Genomic DNA, 24,924 nt, shown 5'->3' with positions numbered 1-24,924 from the left:
TACTGCCCGTGCTGCAGTACACGGCCCAGGCCTGGCCCCCCCTTGCCACCGTGTGCAGGGCCATTACCAGGACGGTGTTTCGTTTTGTCTGGGGATCCAAGATGGACAGAGTAAAGCGGAGCATCATGTACAAGGATCCTCGCAAGGGTGGGAAGGGCGTACCCGATATCCCCACCCTCCTGCGATCCTCCTTCGTATGTGACTGCGTTCGCCGAACTCTGCGAGTCAAGAGAGGTTCCGCGGGTGGGTCCATGTCTCGCTTCTTCCTGCTCCCCCTTTGGAGACGGTTAGGCTGGGACAAGTGGGACAGCTCCTTCCCCTACAACTGGACGGCGCCATGGTTCTACGGAGACGTGGTTCGGTTTGTGAGGGAACACCAACTGGAGGGACTCAAGCCTGATTTGTGGAAGCCAAAGACTATCCACAAACTCATCAGAGCCAAGGACGAAATGGAGAACATTCCAGGACTTCATCACGACACACTGGAGACTGTTTGGACAAACGTGTCATCGGCTGGATTGACCAACGGGCACAAGGACTTGTCATGGATGGCGATACAGGGCGGACTGCCCGTCCGGTCATTCATGCATGCCCGGAACCTGTGCAAAACCCGGTACTGCCCAAGGTGCCCCTTCGTGGAGGAAACATCGCTGCATGCCTTTTGGGACTGCCGTTTCGCACAGCGCCTGTTGGTTGCCCTGGAGGATGACCTGAGGAACTCCGTCCCCAGAGGGAGCCTATCGTACCATTCCGTACTTTATGGACTCTTCCCTGGGACTCACACCGTTGGAGCCATCCAGGAGGCTTGGCGCCTTATGAACTGCTTTAAGGACGCTATTTGGGTCGCCAGGAACCGGCTCATCTTGAAGAGGGAGAGGATGTCTATCCAGGATTGCCGCAGGCTGATCCACAGCCTGCTCAGAGACTATTCCATCATGGACAGTCCGGACGACAGCGCCGAGGAGGAGGTTTAGACCTCTTCCATGCCCCCTCCCTCCTTTTCCCGTTATGTGCGTCTTTCAATAAAGCTTCGGGCCTGTGATTTCCCCACCCTATCCCCCTTTTCCCCTACCCCCATCCCCCAATCGCCGGTTCGTCGTTATTTATTGTCTAACTTTTTCTTTCAGCTTGAGTGTTATGGATAAGCATAGGAGCGTGATGTATAGTTTAGTGCGTCGTACTCTATGGCTATGTAAGAAGGATTGTATATTTCTGTGTGTACGGGGCTGCGGCACTGTACACGGTTTGTTACCTATTTGTGAGTAGTGCAGGATAATAAAGATGCTGTTAAATCAAAAAAATCTGTTCTTATCAGTTTAATATCTGATACGTCCCCTATCTGGGGACCATATATTAAATGGATTTTTAGAACAGGGAGATGGAAAAAGAGCTTGCTCTGTCCACTCCACGCATTGACCTGGTATTGCAGTACCTCCAGGAACGGTGCACCCCTTCTTAACCCAGTTTCCAAAAGCAGAACTCAATTCACCTGATTCATATTAGCCCGGTTTAATGAATTGGAAGAAAGCATACGTCTTCATATGCACCTCAATTTGGCCCATTCACTTTTCACACTTCCTCCTTTTGTTTTTTATCTTTCACACTTTTGACTTTCTTTATTCATCCAAATAGCAAACTCATCACCACTCAACCTGACCAACTCGGCTATGTCCCGTGCTGCAGTTCTCTGTCTTATCTAGATCATTTGCAATTGAATGGAATAGATCCCTTTTGGACAAAGTGGATTCACCTGCTGCTGCAGTGACCACAGGTGTGATAAGATCTAGAATTGGCATCTGGTGCGATCTCTCCGCTTCCACTCCAAAGAAAGTTACCTGTTTATTCCTATCATGCATTGGTTTTTGGGGTTTTCTTTGAGTAATGATGATCTCTTTAGTAGTCTGTTGGCGCCCTCTCCTGGAGGAATAGTTTGCTTGCTCTTGGACATTCTAAAAGAGAGGTCATGATAGACATTGAGCTTCTGAGCTCAATTGGGGACAGTCATGGGTGATGAATGTTTGCAACCTGCTGCAAAGCCTCATACCGCAATATAAGGAACGTCAAATACTAAGAAAGGGCGGCCTATGAAAGAATTACTACTTTCAATAAGTACACTTAAACGGCTAATTGGGAATAGAAAAACTGTAAAAAGCCCTCTGAGAAAGCCCCCCTCTAACCTTTGATAGTAAGTTTTTCTGTAGTCTGCCTGTTGATGTATTTTCCGTTTGAACTGTGCACAACATGAAGAGACGGAACACTGGCGGCTTGTCACAATGCCCCCGCTGACATCACAATAGCGCTGCTGCCTAGAAAACAAGCTGCGCAGCAGAAGTTGTTCTTTGGGTGGGAGGGTGGGCTAGTGTAAGGAGGGGGCAAGCTCTTTTTTTCCCGGGTGGTAGGGGGATGACAGGAGAAGGGATGCGGGTGGTGAGAAGGGTACAGAGGGCAGGGTTTGGGGGCTGGGAAGGAAAGGGAAAAGATTAGGGTTTGGGGATGATGAAAGGGCTTTCTACGGGTAAGGATGGCAAAGGGTGGCAGTGACGGAAAGTCAGGCAACCTGTCCTGTCCGTCTTTTTGTATCGTGAATTGGAAAGACTGCAAGGGGGAGGGGAGTTGCTTGCGCCCTAAAGGAGGAGTTATTCAGATTCATTGCAGTGGGGGGCGGCGGCTGCAAAACGCACCATTCTTCTTGTTTTTGCTCTGCAAAGCAGCCTTTTCAAGGGTTGGCTTGGGTGACAAAATGTCTTCTGTAGGCGTGGGTTTGTCTCCCTCTCGCTCTCTCTCCCTAAGATGTGTCCGGCATAGGCCAGGGTGCCACTCGAGGCCCAAACCAATTCTGGTTATCGCTTCTCGGCCTTTTGGCTAAGATCAAGTGTAGTATCTGTTCTTATCAGTTTAATATCTGATACGTCCCCTATCTGGGGACCATATATTAAATGGATTTTTAGAACAGGGAGATGGAAAAAGAGCTTGCTCTGTCCACTCCACGCATTGACCTGGTATTGCAGTACCTCCAGGAACGGTGCACCCCTTCTTAACCCAGTTTCCAAAAGCAGAACTCAATTCACCTGATTCATATTAGCCCGGTTTAATGAATTGGAAGAAAGCATACGTCTTCATATGCACCTCAATTTGGCCCATTCACTTTTCACACTTCCTCCTTTTGTTTTTTATCTTTCACACTTTTGACTTTCTTTATTCATCCAAATAGCAAACTCATCACCACTCAACCTGACCAACTCGGCTATGTCCCGTGCTGCAGTTCTCTGTCTTATCTAGATCATTTGCAATTGAATGGAATAGATCCCTTTTGGACAAAGTGGATTCACCTGCTGCTGCAGTGACCACAGGTGTGATAAGATCTAGAATTGGCATCTGGTGCGATCTCTCCGCTTCCACTCCAAAGAAAGTTACCTGTTTATTCCTATCATGCATTGGTTTTTGGGGTTTTCTTTGAGTAATGATGATCTCTTTAGTAGTCTGTTGGCGCCCTCTCCTGGAGGAATAGTTTGCTTGCTCTTGGACATTCTAAAAGAGAGGTCATGATAGACATTGAGCTTCTGAGCTCAATTGGGGACAGTCATGGGTGATGAATGTTTGCAACCTGCTGCAAAGCCTCATACCGCAATATAAGGAACGTCAAATACTAAGAAAGGGCGGCCTATGAAAGAATTACTACTTTCAATAAGTACACTTAAACGGCTAATTGGGAATAGAAAAACTGTAAAAAGCCCTCTGAGAAAGCCCCCCTCTAACCTTTGATAGTAAGTTTTTCTGTAGTCTGCCTGTTGATGTATTTTCCGTTTGAACTGTGCACAACATGAAGAGACGGAACACTGGCGGCTTGTCACAATGCCCCCGCTGACATCACAATAGCGCTGCTGCCTAGAAAACAAGCTGCGCAGCAGAAGTTGTTCTTTGGGTGGGAGGGTGGGCTAGTGTAAGGAGGGGGCAAGCTCTTTTTTTCCCGGGTGGTAGGGGGATGACAGGAGAAGGGATGCGGGTGGTGAGAAGGGTACAGAGGGCAGGGTTTGGGGGCTGGGAAGGAAAGGGAAAAGATTAGGGTTTGGGGATGATGAAAGGGCTTTCTACGGGTAAGGATGGCAAAGGGTGGCAGTGACGGAAAGTCAGGCAACCTGTCCTGTCCGTCTTTTTGTATCGTGAATTGGAAAGACTGCAAGGGGGAGGGGAGTTGCTTGCGCCCTAAAGGAGGAGTTATTCAGATTCATTGCAGTGGGGGGCGGCGGCTGCAAAACGCACCATTCTTCTTGTTTTTGCTCTGCAAAGCAGCCTTTTCAAGGGTTGGCTTGGGTGACAAAATGTCTTCTGTAGGCGTGGGTTTGTCTCCCTCTCGCTCTCTCTCCCTAAGATGTGTCCGGCATAGGCCAGGGTGCCACTCGAGGCCCAAACCAATTCTGGTTATCGCTTCTCGGCCTTTTGGCTAAGATCAAGTGTAGTATCTGTTCTTATCAGTTTAATATCTGATACGTCCCCTATCTGGGGACCATATATTAAATGGATTTTTAGAACAGGGAGATGGAAAAAGAGCTTGCTCTGTCCACTCCACGCATTGACCTGGTATTGCAGTACCTCCAGGAACGGTGCACCCCTTCTTAACCCAGTTTCCAAAAGCAGAACTCAATTCACCTGATTCATATTAGCCCGGTTTAATGAATTGGAAGAAAGCATACGTCTTCATATGCACCTCAATTTGGCCCATTCACTTTTCACACTTCCTCCTTTTGTTTTTTATCTTTCACACTTTTGACTTTCTTTATTCATCCAAATAGCAAACTCATCACCACTCAACCTGACCAACTCGGCTATGTCCCGTGCTGCAGTTCTCTGTCTTATCTAGATCATTTGCAATTGAATGGAATAGATCCCTTTTGGACAAAGTGGATTCACCTGCTGCTGCAGTGACCACAGGTGTGATAAGATCTAGAATTGGCATCTGGTGCGATCTCTCCGCTTCCACTCCAAAGAAAGTTACCTGTTTATTCCTATCATGCATTGGTTTTTGGGGTTTTCTTTGAGTAATGATGATCTCTTTAGTAGTCTGTTGGCGCCCTCTCCTGGAGGAATAGTTTGCTTGCTCTTGGACATTCTAAAAGAGAGGTCATGATAGACATTGAGCTTCTGAGCTCAATTGGGGACAGTCATGGGTGATGAATGTTTGCAACCTGCTGCAAAGCCTCATACCGCAATATAAGGAACGTCAAATACTAAGAAAGGGCGGCCTATGAAAGAATTACTACTTTCAATAAGTACACTTAAACGGCTAATTGGGAATAGAAAAACTGTAAAAAGCCCTCTGAGAAAGCCCCCCTCTAACCTTTGATAGTAAGTTTTTCTGTAGTCTGCCTGTTGATGTATTTTCCGTTTGAACTGTGCACAACATGAAGAGACGGAACACTGGCGGCTTGTCACAATGCCCCCGCTGACATCACAATAGCGCTGCTGCCTAGAAAACAAGCTGCGCAGCAGAAGTTGTTCTTTGGGTGGGAGGGTGGGCTAGTGTAAGGAGGGGGCAAGCTCTTTTTTTCCCGGGTGGTAGGGGGATGACAGGAGAAGGGATGCGGGTGGTGAGAAGGGTACAGAGGGCAGGGTTTGGGGGCTGGGAAGGAAAGGGAAAAGATTAGGGTTTGGGGATGATGAAAGGGCTTTCTACGGGTAAGGATGGCAAAGGGTGGCAGTGACGGAAAGTCAGGCAACCTGTCCTGTCCGTCTTTTTGTATCGTGAATTGGAAAGACTGCAAGGGGGAGGGGAGTTGCTTGCGCCCTAAAGGAGGAGTTATTCAGATTCATTGCAGTGGGGGGCGGCGGCTGCAAAACGCACCATTCTTCTTGTTTTTGCTCTGCAAAGCAGCCTTTTCAAGGGTTGGCTTGGGTGACAAAATGTCTTCTGTAGGCGTGGGTTTGTCTCCCTCTCGCTCTCTCTCCCTAAGATGTGTCCGGCATAGGCCAGGGTGCCACTCGAGGCCCAAACCAATTCTGGTTATCGCTTCTCGGCCTTTTGGCTAAGATCAAGTGTAGTATCTGTTCTTATCAGTTTAATATCTGATACGTCCCCTATCTGGGGACCATATATTAAATGGATTTTTAGAACAGGGAGATGGAAAAAGAGCTTGCTCTGTCCACTCCACGCATTGACCTGGTATTGCAGTACCTCCAGGAACGGTGCACCCCTTCTTAACCCAGTTTCCAAAAGCAGAACTCAATTCACCTGATTCATATTAGCCCGGTTTAATGAATTGGAAGAAAGCATACGTCTTCATATGCACCTCAATTTGGCCCATTCACTTTTCACACTTCCTCCTTTTGTTTTTTATCTTTCACACTTTTGACTTTCTTTATTCATCCAAATAGCAAACTCATCACCACTCAACCTGACCAACTCGGCTATGTCCCGTGCTGCAGTTCTCTGTCTTATCTAGATCATTTGCAATTGAATGGAATAGATCCCTTTTGGACAAAGTGGATTCACCTGCTGCTGCAGTGACCACAGGTGTGATAAGATCTAGAATTGGCATCTGGTGCGATCTCTCCGCTTCCACTCCAAAGAAAGTTACCTGTTTATTCCTATCATGCATTGGTTTTTGGGGTTTTCTTTGAGTAATGATGATCTCTTTAGTAGTCTGTTGGCGCCCTCTCCTGGAGGAATAGTTTGCTTGCTCTTGGACATTCTAAAAGAGAGGTCATGATAGACATTGAGCTTCTGAGCTCAATTGGGGACAGTCATGGGTGATGAATGTTTGCAACCTGCTGCAAAGCCTCATACCGCAATATAAGGAACGTCAAATACTAAGAAAGGGCGGCCTATGAAAGAATTACTACTTTCAATAAGTACACTTAAACGGCTAATTGGGAATAGAAAAACTGTAAAAAGCCCTCTGAGAAAGCCCCCCTCTAACCTTTGATAGTAAGTTTTTCTGTAGTCTGCCTGTTGATGTATTTTCCGTTTGAACTGTGCACAACATGAAGAGACGGAACACTGGCGGCTTGTCACAATGCCCCCGCTGACATCACAATAGCGCTGCTGCCTAGAAAACAAGCTGCGCAGCAGAAGTTGTTCTTTGGGTGGGAGGGTGGGCTAGTGTAAGGAGGGGGCAAGCTCTTTTTTTCCCGGGTGGTAGGGGGATGACAGGAGAAGGGATGCGGGTGGTGAGAAGGGTACAGAGGGCAGGGTTTGGGGGCTGGGAAGGAAAGGGAAAAGATTAGGGTTTGGGGATGATGAAAGGGCTTTCTACGGGTAAGGATGGCAAAGGGTGGCAGTGACGGAAAGTCAGGCAACCTGTCCTGTCCGTCTTTTTGTATCGTGAATTGGAAAGACTGCAAGGGGGAGGGGAGTTGCTTGCGCCCTAAAGGAGGAGTTATTCAGATTCATTGCAGTGGGGGGCGGCGGCTGCAAAATGCACCATTCTTCTTGTTTTTGCTCTGCAAAGCAGCCTTTTCAAGGGTTGGCTTGGGTGACAAAATGTCTTCTGTAGGCGTGGGTTTGTCTCCCTCTCGCTCTCTCTCCCTAAGATGTGTCCGGCATAGGCCAGGGTGCCACTCGAGGCCCAAACCAATTCTGGTTATCGCTTCTCGGCCTTTTGGCTAAGATCAAGTGTAGTATCTGTTCTTATCAGTTTAATATCTGATACGTCCCCTATCTGGGGACCATATATTAAATGGATTTTTAGAACAGGGAGATGGAAAAAGAGCTTGCTCTGTCCACTCCACGCATTGACCTGGTATTGCAGTACCTCCAGGAACGGTGCACCCCTTCTTAACCCAGTTTCCAAAAGCAGAACTCAATTCACCTGATTCATATTAGCCCGGTTTAATGAATTGGAAGAAAGCATACGTCTTCATATGCACCTCAATTTGGCCCATTCACTTTTCACACTTCCTCCTTTTGTTTTTTATCTTTCACACTTTTGACTTTCTTTATTCATCCAAATAGCAAACTCATCACCACTCAACCTGACCAACTCGGCTATGTCCCGTGCTGCAGTTCTCTGTCTTATCTAGATCATTTGCAATTGAATGGAATAGATCCCTTTTGGACAAAGTGGATTCACCTGCTGCTGCAGTGACCACAGGTGTGATAAGATCTAGAATTGGCATCTGGTGCGATCTCTCCGCTTCCACTCCAAAGAAAGTTACCTGTTTATTCCTATCATGCATTGGTTTTTGGGGTTTTCTTTGAGTAATGATGATCTCTTTAGTAGTCTGTTGGCGCCCTCTCCTGGAGGAATAGTTTGCTTGCTCTTGGACATTCTAAAAGAGAGGTCATGATAGACATTGAGCTTCTGAGCTCAATTGGGGACAGTCATGGGTGATGAATGTTTGCAACCTGCTGCAAAGCCTCATACCGCAATATAAGGAACGTCAAATACTAAGAAAGGGCGGCCTATGAAAGAATTACTACTTTCAATAAGTACACTTAAACGGCTAATTGGGAATAGAAAAACTGTAAAAAGCCCTCTGAGAAAGCCCCCCTCTAACCTTTGATAGTAAGTTTTTCTGTAGTCTGCCTGTTGATGTATTTTCCGTTTGAACTGTGCACAACATGAAGAGACGGAACACTGGCGGCTTGTCACAATGCCCCCGCTGACATCACAATAGCGCTGCTGCCTAGAAAACAAGCTGCGCAGCAGAAGTTGTTCTTTGGGTGGGAGGGTGGGCTAGTGTAAGGAGGGGGCAAGCTCTTTTTTTCCCGGGTGGTAGGGGGATGACAGGAGAAGGGATGCGGGTGGTGAGAAGGGTACAGAGGGCAGGGTTTGGGGGCTGGGAAGGAAAGGGAAAAGATTAGGGTTTGGGGATGATGAAAGGGCTTTCTACGGGTAAGGATGGCAAAGGGTGGCAGTGACGGAAAGTCAGGCAACCTGTCCTGTCCGTCTTTTTGTATCGTGAATTGGAAAGACTGCAAGGGGGAGGGGAGTTGCTTGCGCCCTAAAGGAGGAGTTATTCAGATTCATTGCAGTGGGGGGCGGCGGCTGCAAAACGCACCATTCTTCTTGTTTTTGCTCTGCAAAGCAGCCTTTTCAAGGGTTGGCTTGGGTGACAAAATGTCTTCTGTAGGCGTGGGTTTGTCTCCCTCTCGCTCTCTCTCCCTAAGATGTGTCCGGCATAGGCCAGGGTGCCACTCGAGGCCCAAACCAATTCTGGTTATCGCTTCTCGGCCTTTTGGCTAAGATCAAGTGTAGTATCTGTTCTTATCAGTTTAATATCTGATACGTCCCCTATCTGGGGACCATATATTAAATGGATTTTTAGAACAGGGAGATGGAAAAAGAGCTTGCTCTGTCCACTCCACGCATTGACCTGGTATTGCAGTACCTCCAGGAACGGTGCACCCCTTCTTAACCCAGTTTCCAAAAGCAGAACTCAATTCACCTGATTCATATTAGCCCGGTTTAATGAATTGGAAGAAAGCATACGTCTTCATATGCACCTCAATTTGGCCCATTCACTTTTCACACTTCCTCCTTTTGTTTTTTATCTTTCACACTTTTGACTTTCTTTATTCATCCAAATAGCAAACTCATCACCACTCAACCTGACCAACTCGGCTATGTCCCGTGCTGCAGTTCTCTGTCTTATCTAGATCATTTGCAATTGAATGGAATAGATCCCTTTTGGACAAAGTGGATTCACCTGCTGCTGCAGTGACCACAGGTGTGATAAGATCTAGAATTGGCATCTGGTGCGATCTCTCCGCTTCCACTCCAAAGAAAGTTACCTGTTTATTCCTATCATGCATTGGTTTTTGGGGTTTTCTTTGAGTAATGATGATCTCTTTAGTAGTCTGTTGGCGCCCTCTCCTGGAGGAATAGTTTGCTTGCTCTTGGACATTCTAAAAGAGAGGTCATGATAGACATTGAGCTTCTGAGCTCAATTGGGGACAGTCATGGGTGATGAATGTTTGCAACCTGCTGCAAAGCCTCATACCGCAATATAAGGAACGTCAAATACTAAGAAAGGGCGGCCTATGAAAGAATTACTACTTTCAATAAGTACACTTAAACGGCTAATTGGGAATAGAAAAACTGTAAAAAGCCCTCTGAGAAAGCCCCCCTCTAACCTTTGATAGTAAGTTTTTCTGTAGTCTGCCTGTTGATGTATTTTCCGTTTGAACTGTGCACAACATGAAGAGACGGAACACTGGCGGCTTGTCACAATGCCCCCGCTGACATCACAATAGCGCTGCTGCCTAGAAAACAAGCTGCGCAGCAGAAGTTGTTCTTTGGGTGGGAGGGTGGGCTAGTGTAAGGAGGGGGCAAGCTCTTTTTTTCCCGGGTGGTAGGGGGATGACAGGAGAAGGGATGCGGGTGGTGAGAAGGGTACAGAGGGCAGGGTTTGGGGGCTGGGAAGGAAAGGGAAAAGATTAGGGTTTGGGGATGATGAAAGGGCTTTCTACGGGTAAGGATGGCAAAGGGTGGCAGTGACGGAAAGTCAGGCAACCTGTCCTGTCCGTCTTTTTGTATCGTGAATTGGAAAGACTGCAAGGGGGAGGGGAGTTGCTTGCGCCCTAAAGGAGGAGTTATTCAGATTCATTGCAGTGGGGGGCGGCGGCTGCAAAACGCACCATTCTTCTTGTTTTTGCTCTGCAAAGCAGCCTTTTCAAGGGTTGGCTTGGGTGACAAAATGTCTTCTGTAGGCGTGGGTTTGTCTCCCTCTCGCTCTCTCTCCCTAAGATGTGTCCGGCATAGGCCAGGGTGCCACTCGAGGCCCAAACCAATTCTGGTTATCGCTTCTCGGCCTTTTGGCTAAGATCAAGTGTAGTATCTGTTCTTATCAGTTTAATATCTGATACGTCCCCTATCTGGGGACCATATATTAAATGGATTTTTAGAACAGGGAGATGGAAAAAGAGCTTGCTCTGTCCACTCCACGCATTGACCTGGTATTGCAGTACCTCCAGGAACGGTGCACCCCTTCTTAACCCAGTTTCCAAAAGCAGAACTCAATTCACCTGATTCATATTAGCCCGGTTTAATGAATTGGAAGAAAGCATACGTCTTCATATGCACCTCAATTTGGCCCATTCACTTTTCACACTTCCTCCTTTTGTTTCTTATCTTTCACACTTTTGACTTTCTTTATTCATCCAAATAGCAAACTCATCACCACTCAACCTGACCAACTCGGCTATGTCCCGTGCTGCAGTTCTCTGTCTTATCTAGATCATTTGCAATTGAATGGAATAGATCCCTTTTGGACAAAGTGGATTCACCTGCTGCTGCAGTGACCACAGGTGTGATAAGATCTAGAATTGGCATCTGGTGCGATCTCTCCGCTTCCACTCCAAAGAAAGTTACCTGTTTATTCCTATCATGCATTGGTTTTTGGGGTTTTCTTTGAGTAATGATGATCTCTTTAGTAGTCTGTTGGCGCCCTCTCCTGGAGGAATAGTTTGCTTGCTCTTGGACATTCTAAAAGAGAGGTCATGATAGACATTGAGCTTCTGAGCTCAATTGGGGACAGTCATGGGTGATGAATGTTTGCAACCTGCTGCAAAGCCTCATACCGCAATATAAGGAACGTCAAATACTAAGAAAGGGCGGCCTATGAAAGAATTACTACTTTCAATAAGTACACTTAAACGGCTAATTGGGAATAGAAAAACTGTAAAAAGCCCTCTGAGAAAGCCCCCCTCTAACCTTTGATAGTAAGTTTTTCTGTAGTCTGCCTGTTGATGTATTTTCCGTTTGAACTGTGCACAACATGAAGAGACGGAACACTGGCGGCTTGTCACAATGCCCCCGCTGACATCACAATAGCGCTGCTGCCTAGAAAACAAGCTGCGCAGCAGAAGTTGTTCTTTGGGTGGGAGGGTGGGCTAGTGTAAGGAGGGGGCAAGCTCTTTTTTTCCCGGGTGGTAGGGGGATGACAGGAGAAGGGATGCGGGTGGTGAGAAGGGTACAGAGGGCAGGGTTTGGGGGCTGGGAAGGAAAGGGAAAAGATTAGGGTTTGGGGATGATGAAAGGGCTTTCTACGGGTAAGGATGGCAAAGGGTGGCAGTGACGGAAAGTCAGGCAACCTGTCCTGTCCGTCTTTTTGTATCGTGAATTGGAAAGACTGCAAGGGGGAGGGGAGTTGCTTGCGCCCTAAAGGAGGAGTTATTCAGATTCATTGCAGTGGGGGGCGGCGGCTGCAAAACGCACCATTCTTCTTGTTTTTGCTCTGCAAAGCAGCCTTTTCAAGGGTTGGCTTGGGTGACAAAATGTCTTCTGTAGGCGTGGGTTTGTCTCCCTCTCGCTCTCTCTCCCTAAGATGTGTCCGGCATAGGCCAGGGTGCCACTCGAGGCCCAAACCAATTCTGGTTATCGCTTCTCGGCCTTTTGGCTAAGATCAAGTGTAGTCCCTTCATTGGGTTTGCCTTGGTCTTGGCTGGGAGGGGCCCGGGCTTGCACACCCGCCGGCCTCGGGGATTGTTGCGCCTTTTGGTGCTTACGTCCCCTTATGGCTGGTGGTTCCTGGGCTCGGGAGGCGATCACCTGCGGCACTGCGCTTTTGTGTGGTGGCCGATGACCGTTTTCTGAAATTTGCGGATGAAATCTCATCTGTTCTTATCAGTTTAATATCTGATACGTCCCCTATCTGGGGACCATATATTAAATGGATTTTTAGAACAGGGAGATGGAAAAAGAGCTTGCTCTGTCCACTCCACGCATTGACCTGGTATTGCAGTACCTCCAGGAACGGTGCACCCCTTCTTAACCCAGTTTCCAAAAGCAGAACTCAATTCACCTGATTCATATTAGCCCGGTTTAATGAATTGGAAGAAAGCATACGTCTTCATATGCACCTCAATTTGGCCCATTCACTTTTCACACTTCCTCCTTTTGTTTTTTATCTTTCACACTTTTGACTTTCTTTATTCATCCAAATAGCAAACTCATCACCACTCAACCTGACCAACTCGGCTATGTCCCGTGCTGCAGTTCTCTGTCTTATCTAGATCATTTGCAATTGAATGGAATAGATCCCTTTTGGACAAAGTGGATTCACCTGCTGCTGCAGTGACCACAGGTGTGATAAGATCTAGAATTGGCATCTGGTGCGATCTCTCCGCTTCCACTCCAAAGAAAGTTACCTGTTTATTCCTATCATGCATTGGTTTTTGGGGTTTTCTTTGAGTAATGATGATCTCTTTAGTAGTCTGTTGGCGCCCTCTCCTGGAGGAATAGTTTGCTTGCTCTTGGACATTCTAAAAGAGAGGTCATGATAGACATTGAGCTTCTGAGCTCAATTGGGGACAGTCATGGGTGATGAATGTTTGCAACCTGCTGCAAAGCCTCATACCGCAATATAAGGAACGTCAAATACTAAGAAAGGGCGGCCTATGAAAGAATTACTACTTTCAATAAGTACACTTAAACGGCTAATTGGGAATAGAAAAACTGTAAAAAGCCCTCTGAGAAAGCCCCCCTCTAACCTTTGATAGTAAGTTTTTCTGTAGTCTGCCTGTTGATGTATTTTCCGTTTGAACTGTGCACAACATGAAGAGACGGAACACTGGCGGCTTGTCACAATGCCCCCGCTGACATCACAATAGCGCTGCTGCCTAGAAAACAAGCTGCGCAGCAGAAGTTGTTCTTTGGGTGGGAGGGTGGGCTAGTGTAAGGAGGGGGCAAGCTCTTTTTTTCCCGGGTGGTAGGGGGATGACAGGAGAAGGGATGCGGGTGGTGAGAAGGGTACAGAGGGCAGGGTTTGGGGGCTGGGAAGGAAAGGGAAAAGATTAGGGTTTGGGGATGATGAAAGGGCTTTCTACGGGTAAGGATGGCAAAGGGTGGCAGTGACGGAAAGTCAGGCAACCTGTCCTGTCCGTCTTTTTGTATCGTGAATTGGAAAGACTGCAAGGGGGAGGGGAGTTGCTTGCGCCCTAAAAGAGGAGTTATTCAGATTCATTGCAGTGGGGGGCGGCGGCTGCAAAACGCACCATTCTTCTTGTTTTTGCTCTGCAAAGCAGCCTTTTCAAGGGTTGGCTTGGGTGACAAAATGTCTTCTGTAGGCGTGGGTTTGTCTCCCTCTCGCTCTCTCTCCCTAAGATGTGTCCGGCATAGGCCAGGGTGCCACTCGAGGCCCAAACCAATTCTGGTTATCGCTTCTCGGCCTTTTGGCTAAGATCAAGTGTAGTATCTGTTCTTATCAGTTTAATATCTGATACGTCCCCTATCTGGGGACCATATATTAAATGGATTTTTAGAACAGGGAGATGGAAAAAGAGCTTGCTCTGTCCACTCCACGCATTGACCTGGTATTGCAGTACCTCCAGGAACGGTGCACCCCTTCTTAACCCAGTTTCCAAAAGCAGAACTCAATTCACCTGATTCATATTAGCCCGGTTTAATGAATTGGAAGAAAGCATACGTCTTCATATGCACCTCAATTTGGCCCATTCACTTTTCACACTTCCTCCTTTTGTTTTTTATCTTTCACACTTTTGACTTTCTTTATTCATCCAAATAGCAAACTCATCACCACTCAACCTGACCAACTCGGCTATGTCCCGTGCTGCAGTTCTCTGTCTTATCTAGATCATTTGCAATTGAATGGAATAGATCCCTTTTGGACAAAGTGGATTCACCTGCTGCTGCAGTGACCACAGGTGTGATAAGATCTAGAATTGGCATCTGGTGCGATCTCTCCGCTTCCACTCCAAAGAAAGTTACCTGTTTATTCCTATCATGCATTGGTTTTTGGGGTTTTCTTTGAGTAATGATGATCTCTTTAGTAGTCTGTTGGCGCCCTCTCCTGGAGGAATAGTTTGCTTGCTCTTGGACATTCTAAAAGAGAGGTCATGATAGACATTGAGCTTCTGAGCTCAATTGGGGACAGTCATGGGTGATGAATGTTTGCAACCTGCTGCAAAGCCTCATACCGCAATATAAGGAACGTCAAATACTAAGAAAGGGCGGCCTATGAAAGAATTACTACTTTCAATAAGTACACTTAAACGGCTAATTGGGAATAGAAAAACTGTAAAAAGCCCTCTGAGAAAGCCCCCCTCTAACCTTTGATAGTAAGTTTTTCTGTAGTCTGCCTGTTGATGTATTTTCCGTTTGAACTGTGCACAACATGAAGAGACGGAACACTGGCGGCTTGTCACAATGCCCCCGCTGACATCACAATAGCGCTGCTGCCTAGAAAACAAGCTGCGCAGCAGAAGTTGTTCTTTGGGTGGGAGGGTGGGCTAGTGTAAGGAGGGGGCAAGCTCTTTTTTTCCCGGGTGGTAGGGGGATGACAGGAGAAGGGATGCGGGTGGTGAGAAGGGTACAGAGGGCAGGGTTTGGGGGCTGGGAAGGAAAGGGAAAAGATTAGGGTTTGGGGATGATGAAAGGGCTTTCTACGGGTAAGGATGGCAAAGGGTGGCAGTGACGGAAAGTCAGGCAACCTGTCCTGTCCGTCTTTTTGTATCGTGAATTGGAAAGACTGCAAGGGGGAGGGGAGTTGCTTGCGCCCTAAAGGAGGAGTTATTCAGATTCATTGCAGTGGGGGGCGGCGGCTGCAAAACGCACCATTCTTCTTGTTTTTGCTCTGCAAAGCAGCCTTTTCAAGGGTTGGCTTGGGTGACAAAATGTCTTCTGTAGGCGTGGGTTTGTCTCCCTCTCGCTCTCTCTCCCTAAGATGTGTCCGGCATAGGCCAGGGTGCCACTCGAGGCCCAAACCAATTCTGGTTATCGCTTCTCGGCCTTTTGGCTAAGATCAAGTGTAGTATCTGTTCTTATCAGTTTAATATCTGATACGTCCCCTATCTGGGGACCATATATTAAATGGATTTTTAGAACAGGGAGATGGAAAAAGAGCTTGCTCTGTCCACTCCACGCATTGACCTGGTATTGCAGTACCTCCAGGAACGGTGCACCCCTTCTTAACCCAGTTTCCAAAAGCAGAACTCAATTCACCTGATTCATATTAGCCCGGTTTAATGAATTGGAAGAAAGCATACGTCTTCATATGCACCTCAATTTGGCCCATTCACTTTTCACACTTCCTCCTTTTGTTTTTTATCTTTCACACTTTTGACTTTCTTTATTCATCCAAATAGCAAAATCATCACCACTCAACCTGACCAACTCGGCTATGTCCCGTGCTGCAGTTCTCTGTCTTATCTAGATCATTTGCAATTGAATGGAATAGATCCCTTTTGGACAAAGTGGATTCACCTGCTGCTGCAGTGACCACAGGTGTGATAAGATCTAGAATTGGCATCTGGTGCGATCTCTCCGCTTCCACTCCAAAGAAAGTTACCTGTTTATTCCTATCATGCATTGGTTTTTGGGGTTTTCTTTGAGTAATGATGATCTCTTTAGTAGTCTGTTGGCGCCCTCTCCTGGAGGAATAGTTTGCTTGCTCTTGGACATTCTAAAAGAGAGGTCATGATAGACATTGAGCTTCTGAGCTCAATTGGGGACAGTCATGGGTGATGAATGTTTGCAACCTGCTGCAAAGCCTCATACCGCAATATAAGGAACGTCAAATACTAAGAAAGGGCGGCCTATGAAAGAATTACTACTTTCAATAAGTACACTTAAACGGCTAATTGGGAATAGAAAAACTGTAAAAAGCCCTCTGAGAAAGCCCCCCTCTAACCTTTGATAGTAAGTTTTTCTGTAGTCTGCCTGTTGATGTATTTTCCGTTTGAACTGTGCACAACATGAAGAGACGGAACACTGGCGGCTTGTCACAATGCCCCCGCTGACATCACAATAGCGCTGCTGCCTAGAAAACAAGCTGCGCAGCAGAAGTTGTTCTTTGGGTGGGAGGGTGGGCTAGTGTAAGGAGGGGGCAAGCTCTTTTTTTCCCGGGTGGTAGGGGGATGACAGGAGAAGGGATGCGGGTGGTGAGAAGGGTACAGAGGGCAGGGTTTGGGGGCTGGGAAGGAAAGGGAAAAGATTAGGGTTTGGGGATGATGAAAGGGCTTTCTACGGGTAAGGATGGCAAAGGGTGGCAGTGACGGAAAGTCAGGCAACCTGTCCTGTCCGTCTTTTTGTATCGTGAATTGGAAAGACTGCAAGGGGGAGGGGAGTTGCTTGCGCCCTAAAGGAGGAGTTATTCAGATTCATTGCAGTGGGGGGCGGCGGCTGCAAAACGCACCATTCTTCTTGTTTTTGCTCTGCAAAGCAGCCTTTTCAAGGGTTGGCTTGGGTGACAAAATGTCTTCTGTAGGCGTGGGTTTGTCTCCCTCTCGCTCTCTCTCCCTAAGATGTGTCCGGCATAGGCCAGGGTGCCACTCGAGGCCCAAACCAATTCTGGTTATCGCTTCTCGGCCTTTTGGCTAAGATCAAGTGTAGTATCTGTTCTTATCAGTTTAATATCTGATACGTCCCCTATCTGGGGACCATATATTAAATGGATTTTTAGAACAGGGAGATGGAAAAAGAGCTTGCTCTGTCCACTCCACGCATTGACCTGGTATTGCAGTACCTCCAGGAACGGTGCACCCCTTCTTAACCCAGTTTCCAAAAGCAGAACTCAATTCACCTGATTCATATTAGCCCGGTTTAATGAATTGGAAGAAAGCATACGTCTTCATATGCACCTCAATTTGGCCCATTCACTTTTCACACTTCCTCCTTTTGTTTTTTATCTTTCACACTTTTGACTTTCTTTATTCATCCAAATAGCAAACTCATCACCACTCAACCTGACCAACTCGGCTATGTCCCGTGCTGCAGTTCTCTGTCTTATCTAGATCATTTGCAATTGAATGGAATAGATCCCTTTTGGACAAAGTGGATTCACCTGCTGCTGCAGTGACCACAGGTGTGATAAGATCTAGAATTGGCATCTGGTGCGATCTCTCCGCTTCCACTCCAAAGAAAGTTACCTGTTTATTCCTATCATGCATTGGTTTTTGGGGTTTTCTTTGAGTAATGATGATCTCTTTAGTAGTCTGTTGGCGCCCTCTCCTGGAGGAATAGTTTGCTTGCTCTTGGACATTCTAAAAGAGAGGTCATGATAGACATTGAGCTTCTGAGCTCAATTGGGGACAGTCATGGGTGATGAATGTTTGCAACCTGCTGCAAAGCCTCATACCGCAATATAAGGAACGTCAAATACTAAGAAAGGGCGGCCTATGAAAGAATTACTACTTTCAATAAGTACACTTAAACGGCTAATTGGGAATAGAAAAACTGTAAAAAGCCCTCTGAGAAAGCCCCCCTCTAACCTTTGATAGTAAGTTTTTCTGTAGTCTGCCTGTTGATGTATTTTCCGTTTGAACTGTGCACAACATGAAGAGACGGAACACTGGCGGCTTGTCACAATGCCCCCGCTGACATCACAATAGCGCTGCTGCCTAGAAAACAAGCTGCGCAGCAGAAGTTGTTCTTTGGGTGGGAGGGTGGGCTAGTGTAAGGAGGGGGCAAGCTCTTTTTTTCCCGGGTGGTAGGGGGATGACAGGAGAAGGGATGCGGGTGGTGAGAAGGGTACAGAGGGCAGGGTTTGGGGGCTGGGAAGGAAAGGGAAAAGATTAGGGTTTGGGGATGATGAAAGGGCTTTCTACGGGTAAGGATGGCAAAGGGTGGCAGTGACGGAAAGTCAGGCAACCTGTCCTGTCCGTCTTTTTGTATCGTGAATTGGAAAGACTGCAAGGGGGAGGGGAGTTGCTTGCGCCCTAAAGGAGGAGTTATTCAGATTCATTGCAGTGGGGGGCGGCGGCTGCAAAACGCACCATTCTTCTTGTTTTTGCTCTGCAAAGCAGCCTTTTCAAGGGTTGGCTTGGGTGACAAAATGTCTTCTGTAGGCGTGGGTTTGTCTCCCTCTCGCTCTCTCTCCCTAAGATGTGTCCGGCATAGGCCAGGGTGCCACTCGAGGCCCAAACCAATTCTGGTTATCGCTTCTCGGCCTTTTGGCTAAGATCAAGTGTAGTATCTGTTCTTATCAGTTTAATATCTGATACGTCCCCTATCTGGGGACCATATATTAAATGGATTTTTAGAACAGGGAGATGGAAAAAGAGCTTGCTCTGTCCACTCCACGCATTGACCTGGTATTGCAGTACCTCCAGGAACGGTGCACCCCTTCTTAACCCAGTTTCCAAAAGCAGAACTCAATTCACCTGATTCATATTAGCCCGGTTTAATGAATTGGAAGAAAGCATACGTCTTCATATGCACCTCAATTTGGCCCATTCACTTTTCACACTTCCTCCTTTTGTTTTTTATCTTTCACACTTTTGACTTTCTTTATTCATCCAAATAGCAAACTCATCACCACTCAACCTGACCAACTCGGCTATGTCCCGTGCTGCAGTTCTCTGTCTTATCTAGATCATTTGCAATTGAATGGAATAGATCCCTTTTGGACAAAGTGGATTCACCTGCTGCTGCAGTGACCACAGGTGTGATAAGATCTAGAATTGGCATCTGGTGCGATCTCTCCGCTTCCACTCCAAAGAAAGTTACCTGTTTATTCCTATCATGCATTGGTTTTTGGGGTTTTCTTTGAGTAATGATGATCTCTTTAGTAGTCTGTTGGCGCCCTCTCCTGGAGGAATAGTTTGCTTGCTCTTGGACATTCTAAAAGAGAGGTCATGATAGACATTGAGCTTCTGAGCTCAATTGGGGACAGTCATGGGTGATGAATGTTTGCAACCTGCTGCAAAGCCTCATACCGCAATATAAGGAACGTCAAATACTAAGAAAGGGCGGCCTATGAAAGAATTACTACTTTCAATAAGTACACTTAAACGGCTAATTGGGAATAGAAAAACTGTAAAAAGCCCTCTGAGAAAGCCCCCCTCTAACCTTTGATAGTAAGTTTTTCTGTAGTCTGCCTGTTGATGTATTTTCCGTTTGAACTGTGCACAACATGAAGAGACGGAACACTGGCGGCTTGTCACAATGCCCCCGCTGACATCACAATAGCGCTGCTGCCTAGAAAACAAGCTGCGCAGCAGAAGTTGTTCTTTGGGTGGGAGGGTGGGCTAGTGTAAGGAGGGGGCAAGCTCTTTTTTTCCCGGGTGGTAGGGGGATGACAGGAGAAGGGATGCGGGTGGTGAGAAGGGTACAGAGGGCAGGGTTTGGGGGCTGGGAAGGAAAGGGAAAAGATTAGGGTTTGGGGATGATGAAAGGGCTTTCTACGGGTAAGGATGGCAAAGGGTGGCAGTGACGGAAAGTCAGGCAACCTGTCCTGTCCGTCTTTTTGTATCGTGAATTGGAAAGACTGCAAGGGGGAGGGGAGTTGCTTGCGCCCTAAAGGAGGAGTTATTCAGATTCATTGCAGTGGGGGGCGGCGGCTGCAAAACGCACCATTCTTCTTGTTTTTGCTCTGCAAAGCAGCCTTTTCAAGGGTTGGCTTGGGTGACAAAATGTCTTCTGTAGGCGTGGGTTTGTCTCCCTCTCGCTCTCTCTCCCTAAGATGTGTCCGGCATAGGCCAGGGTGCCACTCGAGGCCCAAACCAATTCTGGTTATCGCTTCTCGGCCTTTTGGCTAAGATCAAGTGTAGTATCTGTTCTTATCAGTTTAATATCTGATACGTCCCCTATCTGGGGACCATATATTAAATGGATTTTTAGAACAGGGAGATGGAAAAAGAGCTTGCTCTGTCCACTCCACGCATTGACCTGGTATTGCAGTACCTCCAGGAACGGTGCACCCCTTCTTAACCCAGTTTCCAAAAGCAGAACTCAATTCACCTGATTCATATTAGCCCGGTTTAATGAATTGGAAGAAAGCATACGTCTTCATATGCACCTCAATTTGGCCCATTCACTTTTCACACTTCCTCCTTTTGTTTTTTATCTTTCACACTTTTGACTTTCTTTATTCATCCAAATAGCAAACTCATCACCACTCAACCTGACCAACTCGCCTATGTCCCGTGCTGCAGTTCTCTGTCTTATCTAGATCATTTGCAATTGAATGGAATAGATCCCTTTTGGACAAAGTGGATTCACCTGCTGCTGCAGTGACCACAGGTGTGATAAGATCTAGAATTGGCATCTGGTGCGATCTCTCCGCTTCCACTCCAAAGAAAGTTACCTGTTTATTCCTATCATGCATTGGTTTTTGGGGTTTTCTTTGAGTAATGATGATCTCTTTAGTAGTCTGTTGGCGCCCTCTCCTGGAGGAATAGTTTGCTTGCTCTTGGACATTCTAAAAGAGAGGTCATGATAGAGATTGAGCTTCTGAGCTCAATTGGGGACAGTCATGGGTGATGAATGTTTGCAACCTGCTGCAAAGCCTCATACCGCAATATAAGGAACGTCAAATACTAAGAAAGGGCGGCCTATGAAAGAATTACTACTTTCAATAAGTACACTTAAACGGCTAATTGGGAATAGAAAAACTGTAAAAAGCCCTCTGAGAAAGCCCCCCTCTAACCTTTGATAGTAAGTTTTTCTGTAGTCTGCCTGTTGATGTATTTTCCGTTTGAACTGTGCACAACATGAAGAGACGGAACACTGGCGGCTTGTCACAATGCCCCCGCTGACATCACAATAGCGCTGCTGCCTAGAAAACAAGCTGCGCAGCAGAAGTTGTTCTTTGGGTGGGAGGGTGGGCTAGTAAGGAGGGGGCAAGCTCTTTTTTTCCCGGGTGGTAGGGGGATGACAGGAGAAGGGATGCGGGTGGTGAGAAGGGTACAGAGGGCAGGGTTTGGGGGCTGGGAAGGAAAGGGAAAAGATTAGGGTTTGGGGATGATGAAAGGGCTTTCTACGGGTAAGGATGGCAAAGGGTGGCAGTGACGGAAAGTCAGGCAACCTGTCCTGTCCGTCTTTTTGTATCGTGAATTGGAAAGACTGCAAGGGGGAGGGGAGTTGCTTGCGCCCTAAAGGAGGAGTTATTCAGATTCATTGCAGTGGGGGGCGGCGGCTGCAAAACGCACCATTCTTCTTGTTTTTGCTCTGCAAAGCAGCCTTTTCAAGGGTTGGCTTGGGTGACAAAATGTCTTCTGTAGGCGTGGGTTTGTCTCCCTCTCGCTCTCTCTCCCTAAGATGTGTCCGGCATAGGCCAGGGTGCCACTCGAGGCCCAAACCAATTCTGGTTATCGCTTCTCGGCCTTTTGGCTAAGATCAAGTGTAGTATCTGTTCTTATCAGTTTAATATCTGATACGTCCCCTATCTGGGGACCATATATTAAATGGATTTTTAGAACAGGGAGATGGAAAAAGAGCTTGCTCTGTCCACTCCACGCATTGACCTGGTATTGCAGTACCTCCAGGAACGGTGCACCCCTTCTTAACCCAGTTTCCAAAAGCAGAACTCAATTCACCTGATTCATATTAGCCCGGTTTAATGAATTGGAAGAAAGCATACGTCTTCATATGCACCTCAATTTGGCCCATTCACTTTTCACACTTCCTCCTTTTGTTTTTTATCTTTCACACTTTTGACTTTCTTTATTCATCCAAATAGCAAACTCATCACCACTCAACCTGACCAACTCGCCTATGTCCCGTGCTGCAGTTCTCTGTCTTATCTAGATCATTTGCAATTGAATGGAATAGATCCCTTTTGGACAAAGTGGATTCACCTGCTGCTGCAGTGACCACAGGTGTGATAAGATCTAGAATTGGCATCTGGTGCGATCTCTCCGCTTCCACTCCAAAGAAAGTTACCTGTTTATTCCTATCATGCATTGGTTTTTGGGGTTTTCTTTGAGTAATGATGATCTCTTTAGTAGTCTGTTGGCGCCCTCTCCTGGAGGAATAGTTTGCTTGCTCTTGGACATTCTAAAAGAGAGGTCATGATAGACATTGAGCTTCTGAGCTCAATTGGGGACAGTCATGGGTGATGAATGTTTGCAACCTGCTGCAAAGCCTCATACCGCAATATAAGGAACGTCAAATACTAAGAAAGGGCGGCCTATGAAAGAATTACTACTTTCAATAAGTACACTTAAACGGCTAATTGGGAATAGAAAAACTGTAAAAAGCCCTCTGAGAAAGCCCCCCTCTAACCTTTGATAGTAAGTTTTTCTGTAGTCTGCCTGTTGATGTATTTTCCGTTTGAACTGTGCACAACATGAAGAGACGGAACACTGGCGGCTTGTCACAATGCCCCCGCTGACATCACAATAGCGCTGCTGCCTAGAAAACAAGCTGCGCAGCAGAAGTTGTTCTTTGGGTGGGAGGGTGGGCTAGTGTAAGGAGGGGGCAAGCTCTTTTTTTCCCGGGTGGTAGGGGGATGACAGGAGAAGGGATGCGGGTGGTGAGAAGGGTACAGAGGGCAGGGTTTGGGGGCTGGGAAGGAAAGGGAAAAGATTAGGGTTTGGGGATGATGAAAGGGCTTTCTACGGGTAAGGATGGCAAAGGGTGGCAGTGACGGAAAGTCAGGCAACCTGTCCTGTCCGTCTTTTTGTATCGTGAATTGGAAAGACTGCAAGGGGGAGGGGAGTTGCTTGCGCCCTAAAGGAGGAGTTATTCAGATTCATTGCAGTGGGGGGCGGCGGCTGCAAAACGCACCATTCTTCTTGTTTTTGCTCTGCAAAGCAGCCTTTTCAAGGGTTGGCTTGGGTGACAAAATGTCTTCTGTAGGCGTGGGTTTGTCTCCCTCTCGCTCTCTCTCCCTAAGATGTGTCCGGCATAGGCCAGGGTGCCACTCGAGGCCCAAACCAATTCTGGTTATCGCTTCTCGGCCTTTTGGCTAAGATCAAGTGTAGTATCTGTTCTTATCAGTTTAATATCTGATACGTCCCCTATCTGGGGACCATATATTAAATGGATTTTTAGAACAGGGAGATGGAAAAAGAGCTTGCTCTGTCCACTCCACGCATTGACCTGGTATTGCAGTACCTCCAGGAACGGTGCACCCCTTCTTAACCCAGTTTCCAAAAGCAGAACTCAATTCACCTGATTCATATTAGCCCGGTTTAATGAATTGGAAGAAAGCATACGTCTTCATATGCACCTCAATTTGGCCCATTCACTTTTCACACTTCCTCCTTTTGTTTTTTATCTTTCACACTTTTGACTTTCTTTATTCATCCAAATAGCAAACTCATCACCACTCAACCTGACCAACTCGGCTATGTCCCGTGCTGCAGTTCTCTGTCTTATCTAGATCATTTGCAATTGAATGGAATAGATCCCTTTTGGACAAAGTGGATTCACCTGCTGCTGCAGTGACCACAGGTGTGATAAGATCTAGAATTGGCATCTGGTGCGATCTCTCCGCTTCCACTCCAAAGAAAGTTACCTGTTTATTCCTATCATGCATTGGTTTTTGGGGTTTTCTTTGAGTAATGATGATCTCTTTAGTAGTCTGTTGGCGCCCTCTCCTGGAGGAATAGTTTGCTTGCTCTTGGACATTCTAAAAGAGAGGTCATGATAGACATTGAGCTTCTGAGCTCAATTGGGGACAGTCATGGGTGATGAATGTTTGCAACCTGCTGCAAAGCCTCATACCGCAATATAAGGAACGTCAAATACTAAGAAAGGGCGGCCTATGAAAGAATTACTACTTTCAATAAGTACACTTAAACGGCTAATTGGGAATAGAAAAACTGTAAAAAGCCCTCTGAGAAAGCCCCCCTCTAACCTTTGATAGTAAGTTTTTCTGTAGTCTGCCTGTTGATGTATTTTCCGTTTGAACTGTGCACAACATGAAGAGACGGAACACTGGCGGCTTGTCACAATGCCCCCGCTGACATCACAATAGCGCTGCTGCCTAGAAAACAAGCTGCGCAGCAGAAGTTGTTCTTTGGGTGGGAGGGTGGGCTAGTGTAAGGAGGGGGCAAGCTCTTTTTTTCCCGGGTGGTAGGGGGATGACAGGAGAAGGGATGCGGGTGGTGAGAAGGGTACAGAGGGCAGGGTTTGGGGGCTGGGAAGGAAAGGGAAAAGATTAGGGTTTGGGGATGATGAAAGGGCTTTCTACGGGTAAGGATGGCAAAGGGTGGCAGTGACGGAAAGTCAGGCAACCTGTCCTGTCCGTCTTTTTGTATCGTGAATTGGAAAGACTGCAAGGGGGAGGGGAGTTGCTTGC

General features: G+C 46.9%; 14 non-coding genes and 1 pseudogene across 14 annotated transcripts; all 15 read left to right on the top strand.

Moving 5' to 3' along the window:
• The first annotated feature begins 1,248 nt into the window (after positions 1-1,248).
• LOC142253272 (U2 spliceosomal RNA) lies at positions 1,249-1,454 on the top strand (annotated as a pseudogene).
• Positions 1,455-2,842: 1,388 nt separating this feature from the next.
• Positions 2,843-3,033, top strand: LOC142252408 (U2 spliceosomal RNA). The gene has a single exon (XR_012725787.1). It is a non-coding gene; the product is annotated as a U2 spliceosomal RNA (small nuclear RNA).
• A 1,388-nt stretch (positions 3,034-4,421) lies between these two features.
• Positions 4,422-4,612, top strand: LOC142252407 (U2 spliceosomal RNA). Its single transcript, XR_012725786.1, has one exon. It is a non-coding gene; the product is annotated as a U2 spliceosomal RNA (small nuclear RNA).
• A 1,388-nt stretch (positions 4,613-6,000) lies between these two features.
• On the top strand, positions 6,001-6,191 carry LOC142252406 (U2 spliceosomal RNA). Its single transcript, XR_012725785.1, has one exon. It is a non-coding gene; the product is annotated as a U2 spliceosomal RNA (small nuclear RNA).
• A 1,388-nt stretch (positions 6,192-7,579) lies between these two features.
• On the top strand, positions 7,580-7,770 carry LOC142252405 (U2 spliceosomal RNA). The gene has a single exon (XR_012725784.1). It is a non-coding gene; the product is annotated as a U2 spliceosomal RNA (small nuclear RNA).
• Positions 7,771-9,158: 1,388 nt separating this feature from the next.
• Positions 9,159-9,349, top strand: LOC142252404 (U2 spliceosomal RNA). The gene has a single exon (XR_012725783.1). It is a non-coding gene; the product is annotated as a U2 spliceosomal RNA (small nuclear RNA).
• A 1,388-nt stretch (positions 9,350-10,737) lies between these two features.
• Positions 10,738-10,928, top strand: LOC142252403 (U2 spliceosomal RNA). The gene has a single exon (XR_012725782.1). It is a non-coding gene; the product is annotated as a U2 spliceosomal RNA (small nuclear RNA).
• A 1,593-nt stretch (positions 10,929-12,521) lies between these two features.
• Positions 12,522-12,706, top strand: LOC142253322 (U2 spliceosomal RNA). Its single transcript, XR_012726622.1, has one exon. It is a non-coding gene; the product is annotated as a U2 spliceosomal RNA (small nuclear RNA).
• A 1,388-nt stretch (positions 12,707-14,094) lies between these two features.
• On the top strand, positions 14,095-14,285 carry LOC142252402 (U2 spliceosomal RNA). The gene has a single exon (XR_012725781.1). It is a non-coding gene; the product is annotated as a U2 spliceosomal RNA (small nuclear RNA).
• Positions 14,286-15,673: 1,388 nt separating this feature from the next.
• LOC142252401 (U2 spliceosomal RNA) lies at positions 15,674-15,864 on the top strand. Its single transcript, XR_012725780.1, has one exon. It is a non-coding gene; the product is annotated as a U2 spliceosomal RNA (small nuclear RNA).
• Positions 15,865-17,252: 1,388 nt separating this feature from the next.
• On the top strand, positions 17,253-17,443 carry LOC142252400 (U2 spliceosomal RNA). Its single transcript, XR_012725779.1, has one exon. It is a non-coding gene; the product is annotated as a U2 spliceosomal RNA (small nuclear RNA).
• Positions 17,444-18,831: 1,388 nt separating this feature from the next.
• LOC142252399 (U2 spliceosomal RNA) lies at positions 18,832-19,022 on the top strand. The gene has a single exon (XR_012725778.1). It is a non-coding gene; the product is annotated as a U2 spliceosomal RNA (small nuclear RNA).
• Positions 19,023-20,410: 1,388 nt separating this feature from the next.
• Positions 20,411-20,601, top strand: LOC142252397 (U2 spliceosomal RNA). Its single transcript, XR_012725776.1, has one exon. It is a non-coding gene; the product is annotated as a U2 spliceosomal RNA (small nuclear RNA).
• A 1,386-nt stretch (positions 20,602-21,987) lies between these two features.
• LOC142252396 (U2 spliceosomal RNA) lies at positions 21,988-22,178 on the top strand. Its single transcript, XR_012725775.1, has one exon. It is a non-coding gene; the product is annotated as a U2 spliceosomal RNA (small nuclear RNA).
• Positions 22,179-23,566: 1,388 nt separating this feature from the next.
• On the top strand, positions 23,567-23,757 carry LOC142252395 (U2 spliceosomal RNA). The gene has a single exon (XR_012725774.1). It is a non-coding gene; the product is annotated as a U2 spliceosomal RNA (small nuclear RNA).
• Positions 23,758-24,924: the final 1,167 nt, after the last annotated feature.

This window comes from Anomaloglossus baeobatrachus, chromosome 9 (genome assembly GCF_048569485.1).
Source record: "Anomaloglossus baeobatrachus isolate aAnoBae1 chromosome 9, aAnoBae1.hap1, whole genome shotgun sequence".
Taxonomy (NCBI): Eukaryota; Metazoa; Chordata; class Amphibia; order Anura; family Aromobatidae; genus Anomaloglossus; species Anomaloglossus baeobatrachus.
Note: the sequence above shows the minus strand (reverse complement) of the source record. Positions and strands in the feature narration are given on the sequence as shown.